An 8,756-nucleotide genomic window follows, 5' to 3' on the forward strand; every position below is an offset into this window, starting at 1 on the left:
AGATTTTTTAATATATTATAAAAATATATCTGAGAAAGGGCCACATGAACTAGAGACTTACATCATCCTGAGACCAGAAGAACTAGATGGTGCCCAGCCACAATCAATGACTTCCCTGGCCGGGAGCACAACAGAGAACCCCTGAGGGAGCAGGAGAACAGTGGGATGCAGACACCAAATTCTCATAAAAGGACCCAGACTTAATGGTCTGACTGAGACTAGAAGAATCCCGGCGCTCATGGTCCCCAAACCTTCTGTTGGCCCAGAACAGGAACCATTCCCGAAGACAACTCATCAGACATGGATTGGACTGGACAATGGGTTGGAGAGAGATGCTGATGAGGAGTGAGCTACTTGAATCAGGTGGACACTTGAGACTGTGTTGGCATCTTCTGTCTAGAGGGGAGATGGGAGGGTAGAGAGGGTTAGAAACCGGCAAAACGGTCACGAAAGGAAAGACCAGAAGGAGGGAGCAGGCTGACTCATTAGGGGGTGAGTAAACGGGAGTATGTAGTAAGGTGTATATAAGTTTATATGTGAGAGACTGACTTGATTTGTAAACTTTCACTTAAAACACAATAAAAATTATTTTAAAAAATATATATCTGGAAGGTATGTGGCATTGATTTGGATAAAACTCTCAATTCAAGCCATCTATAATATTGAAGGAAGAAATTATTATTAAATATATTACAAAAACATGTCTGGAAGCTGTATGGCCTTGATTTGGATAAAATTCTCAAGGCAGAGAAATGACTTACTGTTTCTGTGATCACTTTTGCCAGCTCAAAAGAAAATAATACCCTATCTGTAGTTGTCCAGGTTTATGGTAATACTCGGTAACTTGTATTAAACCTCAATGTTCTGTCTACTCCGTTGGTAGAAAGATACTTTGAGTTGCTTATAAACAAAACAGGTTGTTAGCACAGTTGCCTAGTACGTTAATTTGCTCAAAATTTGATGTTTGGTTTTCTGCACTCTATTGATATTAACATCCTGCTGTTTTCATATGGTTTTCAGTAATTGAGTCATTTTAGAAGCATTATTTCAGGAAAATATACTTGTCACGTTAAACCTCTCATGCATTGTCAAATTGTTTCATTCCTTTCGCTCTTTGTGGTTGAATCTAACACTAACTGTAGTGTTTTGTTATATCAAATAAATATCTTCTGTGGACCAGGGGAAAAACTCTATACCTAACTACAGATTTCTATTGTGTCCAATGTAAATTGACTCTAAAAGTATTTTTAAATGAGTGATTTTTATCTATATGAGTGCTGTCCAATAGAAACATAATGTGAGCCCCAGATGTAAGCCACATATGTAATTCTAAATTTCCTAGGTCCACAAAAAAAAAAGCCATTGCCATTGATTCCATTCCAACTCATAGCGACCCTACAGGACAAGGTAGAAACGCCCCGTAGGGTTTCCAAGGCTATAAATCTTTGCAGAAGCTGGCTACCACGTCTTTCTCCTGAAAAGCAGCTAGTGGGTTCGACCTTGCAGTTAGCAGCCGAACGCTTAACCACTGCACCACCAGGGTTCCTTATAGCATTCACCATAATATGTAAATATTTTGTTTACTTTTTTAACCTTTTCATCCACTAGACTGTAAGCTCTAAGTAAGCTTGTATCACTTTTATAATTATTTTTTTTTTTAAAGCAAATGTCAACTTCCAGTTTGACTGGAGAGGCGATACTGTTCCAGAGTCAGGGACCTATATTCCATTCTGGGATGGTGGTTCATGGTCTCAGGTGAAGAGGGCTCATCAGGCATGGTACCATTCAAATGCGTTTCAGATTGGCCTCTGGAGATATGGCCTCTGGGGATATTGTCCCAAAAGAGGGGACTGTAAGAAAGCTGAAAGAACAAAGACACCCTATTGTATCACTCTGGGAGGGAGAATGCCCCCTATCCCCCCTCCTCCCCCAAAGCAGCACCCGCCTGTTAGCAAGTCACACAGTAGAAGACGGAATTCCCAATAAATCCACAAGGTGGCAGAGTAGAGAGATGAGCCAGGGACAACCAAGGAGGGGTGAGGGGGGAGAAACTCAAATGTCACCAAGGTTAACTACTACAGAAGTTGCCAGGGTTCCCAGTGACCCCGCTGGAGGTAGGGAGGGGATGGCACTGCAGTGACTCTTTTTCTACTATTTTAATTGATGTACAGTTTGAAAGTCTTCCTCAGAGGCTGAAGTCTAGGAAAGCTGCATTACCAATTTAACAGCTGCCACATTCACAGCACCCTAACATAACTAACACATAACTAATATTGCCATTTGTGTGAGTTCCCATTTCTTTTTTAAAAGGTATTCTCACATCACTCAGGTATTTTAAGGATCAGTAGAGAAGAACGGGGTGGGCATAGACACTGCATTAAAGCTGACACCATAGACTTCTCAACACATCACACTGGATACTGTCTTAACAGGATAAGACAATAAAGGTGGGGCAGCAGCTATTTCTAATTCTGTGACCCAAAGAAACTTCGGGGGCAAGAAAACCTCCTTTTTTTTTTTTTAATTGGGCTTTAATTTTTTTTTTAACTACAGAAAGATGTTGAATCTGTTCCAACCAAGAAAATTGTAATATGTCCACAATTTTTAAACCCCACCAAAAACCAAACCCATTGCCGTCGAGTTGGTTCTGACTCATAGTGACCTTATACGATAGAGTAGAACTGCCTCATAGGGTTTCCAAGGAGGGGCTGGTGGATTTGAACTGCCAACTTAGGGTCAATTAAGTAAGTTGTACCATTCCTTTTCATAGTTGTTTTCATCTTTTTTGTTGTCTACCCTTCCCACTAGTCTACAAATGCTATAATATTTTTACCGTGTGCATATAATTCTGTTTTTCAAAGTAAAGATAGTAAGTCCATATGCCGCATGTGCACAAACACACACACACACCTCATTAACACATAAACATGCTGTGCAACGTGTGATATTCTTTTTATTTAAACAGGTATGTATCATAAGTTTGGGGGGGCAGTAAATTGAATTATCAGCATCAAAAAACTGGGTCTTTGACAAAATCAATAAAACTGATAAACTCTAGCCGGGCTTACCAAGAAAAAAAAAAGAGAAGACACAAATTACTAATATTACCAGGGTTATCACAACTGATCCCATGGACATTACAAGGATAATAAAGGAATACCAAGAACATATCTATGTTCACAAATTGGATAACTGTTAAAGTGTCATGGTGGAGGCATCATTAGGGGAGTCAGTGAAAAACTAGAACCTCAAACGTCCTCATCCGTAAAGCAGAACAGTGATGCCTGCCTCATTGAGTTGTTATAAGGATTAAGTAAGAACATAAAGTTCAGCCCTCAAAGAGTCTAGGAGACACTTAGCAACTGTTGATTCCCACTGGGTGGGGAGGATTGCTGCATTAGGTTAAAATAGAGCAGAAACAACAAAAAAATGATATCACGTCCCTTTGCATCAGCCAATGGTTTTCCATTCGTGCGAACGGTAGCATGGGGCATCAGACTTCCTTGCCAAACTTCACAAGTGGGGAGAATCACCATCAGCATCAGCCCAAAGTCTATCTCTACCAGGCGGAAGTCAAATAAACTTCCTCTCTCCAACCTTTTTACCAATTCTGACACCAGCCATCCCTCCCACAGTGTTCTTCTACTTCTCTGCTGGGTTCAATAATTTGTTGCAATGGCCACACAGAATTCCCAGATAATATTCATGTTTATGGGGTTTATTAGGGAAGTAACAGGTTACAATTCCAGATCAGAAACGACTTGGGATATAGTTCTTCGATCAGGACAGCCTCTTCTCAGCCTGCAGGCCTCTCTGTGGCCCTCAGTCCCTGCCCTGCTCTGGCAAGTGTTACAAAGCTCTTTAGTTCCACCAGTAAGTGCCCCGAAGCACCCTACTCCTTCAGTAAGCCTCAGCCCATATGTGCTCAGCTCTCTAGCTCCACAGGTCGGCAAGAGCCATCTGCTGACAAGTGTTCAGAGGCACCCCACGCCAGCAAGCCTCCTGCTTGAAGGTGCTCAGCTTTCTCGCTCCGTGGACTGGGAAGCTCACTGTGCTATCTCCTGCTGGTCTCCTGGTTCTGCTGCCTCTGCTGCCGCTGCTTCTCTGCTGCCGTTTCTCTGCCGCTGCTTCTCACCATCCCTCGCCATCTCCAGTGTTGTAGCTCTCTCTTTCTGTGTCTCCTGGGTCTAGGAGGTTCTCAGTGCAGGGATCCCAGGTCCTAAGGACACACTGTACCCCAGCTCTTCTTTCTTGGTGGTAGTGAGTTCCCCCCATCTGCCTCTAGAATGGCTCATTTTAAGCCTAGCAGGATGGCGAAACTGACCAATCCACTCATTAGGGTTCCATACACCTTATTTGCATGGTCCCACCCCCAGAAGGGTGCCACACACCCTATTTGCATATGAACAAGCTGTCCAATACCCTTGGTGGGCAACAAGCATCTTATTTGTATAGTCCCTCCCAATCATTTGGCAGGAGTTACAAGACCATGGCTAGAAAGGACATTTAAAGGCAATCCATCACACTGCAATAACTTAGATGAAAGGGAGGAGGCCTGTGGTACAACTGTTAAGCACTCAATTGCTAACTGAAAGGTCAGCTGTTCAGACCCACCAGCCGCTCCAATGGAGAAAAGACCTGACAATCTGCTCCCATAAAGATTGCAGCCTAGGAAGCTCTATGGGGCAGTTCTTCTCTGTCCTATACCATTGCTGAGTCGGAATCAACAGAACACAACCACCACAGATGAAATGGGCCAGTTCCTTGAAAGACACAATTTACCAAGACTCACATAAAAAGAAACAGAGAATCTGAACCGGCCTGTATCTATTAAAGAAATTGAATCAATAATTAATAACCTTCTAAAATAGAAAGGACCAGGCTCGTGGCTTCACTGGTGAATTCTATCAAACATTTAAAGAAGAATTAACATCAATCCTTCTTAAACTCTTCCAAAAAATTGAAGAGGGAACAATTCCTAACTCATTCTATAAGGCCAACATTACCCTAATACCCAAACCAAAGACATTACTAAAAAGAACCAGCAGCAGCAATTTTTCACCACCCCCGCCCAGTATCTATGGAGTCCCTGCGTGGCACAGATGGTTAAGTGCTCCACTACTAGCCAAAAGGTTGGCAGTTCAAACCCACCCAGTGCCACCTTGGAAGACAGGCCTGAATGATCTGCTTCCGAAAGTTCACAGCCTTGAAAACCCTGTGGAGCAGTTCTACCCTGCACGCACAGGCTTACCAGGAGTCAGAATCAGCTCCTGGGCAGCTAACAACCACCTCTGTTCCTGAGCCTTTTGCCAAGCTACTGTACAGTCCTGCCATTTGACTTTGGCTTTGGCCAAGTGACTTGCTTTGAGCAATGGCACGTTAGCAGGTATGACACAAACAGGGATTTGTATTTGTGCAGTTGGGCGTGCCCTTTTGCATTTCTGCCATCACCATAGAAAGGGATCCCCCAGATAGCAGCTGCCCTTTAAGCCTGAGTCTAGAATTAACACACATGCAAACTACCTGAGAGCAGCGAGGAACCAAGCCCTCCCACCAGATCTGCAACTTAAAGTATAGCCACTCAGTTCAGCCCAGCCTAGCTCAGCTGACCTCCAGCTACCACAGCCTGAAGCAGGGCCACCCATCAACCTGCAGATCCTCGAGAATAAATTATCACTTTTTAAGCCACTGAGTCTTAGAGTAGTTTGATATGCAGCATTATTGTGACAACAGCTAACTTTTACAGGGCATTCTAATGAGATGGTTGGTGTGTCCAAAGCTGGGTGCTATTGGGTCTAAGTTAATAATAGGGTCCTGCCAGAATATTGACTCAAACGTGAATGAATGTCTACTGTGAGGCAGTGTGGGATAAAGGTTAAAACTGTGGACTGCAGAGTCATCAATAGGCCTAGGCTTGAATCTTGGCTCTGAAAGCTATTACTTGTGTTATGCTAAAGCTGTGTCACATTGAGCAAATTCCTTACACTATACAAATCTGTTTTCTCATTTGTAAATAACAGAATAAAAATAATAAAACTTACCTCATAAGCTTGTTTTGAGTCTTAAAAGAAATAACATATGTAAAGAGCTTAAAAGATAGCACCAGTCTAATATTTGGAAGGAGCCCTGGTGGTGCAGTGGTTAAGAGCTCGGCTGCTAACCAAAAAGGTTGGCAGTTTGAATCCACCAGCCGCTCCTTGGAAACCCTATGGGGCAGTTCTGCTGTGCTCGATAGGGTTGCTGTGAGTTGGAATCAGCTTGACAGCAATGGGTTAGTTAGTTAATATTTGGAAAATATTATCATCATCATTTATTATCATTATTACTACTACGCCTCTGTGACATCACCCTTATTTGTATTCGCCTACCCACTCTATGATAAAAAGTCAGCAAAAAAAAAATTACCCACTCCATTTTCTGACACAATAAAAAGTCAGCAAAAAAAAATTTATAAATGATATAAAGATTAATCAGACACATATTAAGATACGCAAAACCTCATATATTATTGAGATAAAAATTCATCTTTATTAGAAAATATGGTCCCTTTTCAACATGAGGTGATTCTTCTCCTCCCCCTTTGTCTCCACTGCTCCATACTGTTGGCTTCCCTTTACATATTCTCAGCACTTCTACACACACACACACACACACACACACACACTCCTTCCTGTTTGGAGCAGCAATACAACGGTCTCTGTAAGACAGTCTGGCCTTGGGCAGGGGCCTTTCCAGGCTGCCGCTTGCTTCAAGTGGACTGTAATTTCTGCTCTGGATCCAGGATATTGGCCTCGACCTATGTCTGCCCAGCAGGTAAAAACAGCCAAGATCAGGGTCAGGTCCCTGGTGGCCAGTGCCAGGCTTCTCTCCAACCTAAACAAGACTGGCACAGCACTGGCAAGGTATGCTTAAAAAAAAAAAAAAACTAAACCTGTTGCCATCAAGTCAATTCTGATTCATAGCAACCCTACAGGACAGAGTAGAACTGCCCCACAGGGTTTCCAAGGAGCAGCTGGTGGACTGAACTGCTGACCCACTGGTTAGTAGCTGAGCTCTTAACCACCGTGCCACCAGAGCTCCAAAAATCCATTGCCATCGAGTTGATTCCAACTCACAGCAACCCTATAGGACAGAGTGGCACTGCCCCAAAGGGTTTCCAAGTAGCACCTGGTGGATTCGAAATGCAGACGTTTTGGTTAGCAGCAGTAGCACTTAACCATTACATCACCAGGGTTTCCTTCAGAACGCTAGAGGGACAAAAAAATTCTATAAGCTTCAAGAACGCAAACACAAGTCACATTCAAGGAATCAGAAATAGTACCCACGACATCTCATCAGCAACATTAAAAGCAAGAAGAAATGGAGCAATGCCTTCAATGTTCTGAAGGAAATTTATTTCCAATTTAGAATTAATAAGAGACACAGATTCTTGGGCCCCTTCCATGACCTGCATTTTAACAAGATCCCTGGGTAACAGTTCTGAGAGAGAAATCAAAATAACAGAAACTCTCTCTTTGATGGTTCAATATGGATGGACGCTGAATCGGATGACCAAGTTAAAACAGAATGATCTTAGTCCTAACATTGACTATGTGACATCGAGCATGTTTCTCAACTGCTCTGTGCCTTGGTTTTCCCCATCTGTAAAATGGGAATGATAAGCTTGGCACAGTGCCTAGACAGAAATTTAGGTGTAGTAAGTCATTCTAGGGAGCCCTGGTGGCCCAGTGGTGAAGAGGTACAGCTGCTAACCAAAAGGTTGACAGTTGAAATGCACCAGCCGCTCCTTGGAAACTGTTATCAGGCAGTTCTACTCTGTCCTATAGGGTCGCTCTATAAGTTAGAATTGACTCAACAGCAACAGGTTTGATTTTGTTTTGTTTTTTGGTTTTGGAACTCCGAGAGCTGGGATTTCCAATGTCTTAAACAGGGTGTGACACGTAGCAAGAACTTAGCCAGTGTTTCTTTAATACTTTGAATTTGCTTTTGCCTTTCCAGTCAAAATGAACGCCTCAAGGCCAGGGGTTTTACTTTTTCCTTTATCTTTAGCGGGAAATTTTTATTTCAAATATATCCTTTTCTGAAAATATATTTTTGGTCTCATATGCTGACTCCAAATCTGGAAAAAAATAAAAATACAATCACACATTTCCTTTACTAGAAGAAAAAATCTCAATAGTAGAAATAAAAAACTGAAAATAATAACCCACTCAGATTAAGAGATTTACTGAATAATCAGTGACCGGGCACACGCCATTTACCCATTTTTTACTTGGATTATTCCATTCCTCTGTATACAACACTCTGAAAATTGTTTTCTCCATCCAAACCTTCAAAGCCATGCCAGCTCCCACCTTCACCGGACAGTGACGGGGTGCTGGTTTGAAGATCACAGATACAGTTAACTAATACTGTAAATCACTCCTACGAGAACTTTCTATAGTCCCAATTTCGCAGGGTTCAACCACCCATCCTCTGACTCCCTCTTACCGTTACCCAGCCCATCATATTCCCTAAGCCACACCCCCATTCCCACAATGCCCCCCTCGCAGTCTTCGCGACCACCTTCTCAAGGCCCCGCCCCCTCAGGCTTGTCCGCCTTCCCACCTCACACGGCTGCCCCGCCCAATTAGGGGGCGCGCCGCCGCAGGCCCCGCCCCCAGCCCGTGGCCCCCGCCCGCCGGCTCGCCGTGCGTGCCCGCTAGCGCCGCACGCCGCCCTGCCTCCGCGGCTTCCCACCGGGCGTGGGCACCGCG

Source organism: Loxodonta africana, chromosome 18, assembly GCF_030014295.1.
Source record: "Loxodonta africana isolate mLoxAfr1 chromosome 18, mLoxAfr1.hap2, whole genome shotgun sequence".
Classification (NCBI taxonomy): domain Eukaryota; kingdom Metazoa; phylum Chordata; class Mammalia; order Proboscidea; family Elephantidae; genus Loxodonta; species Loxodonta africana.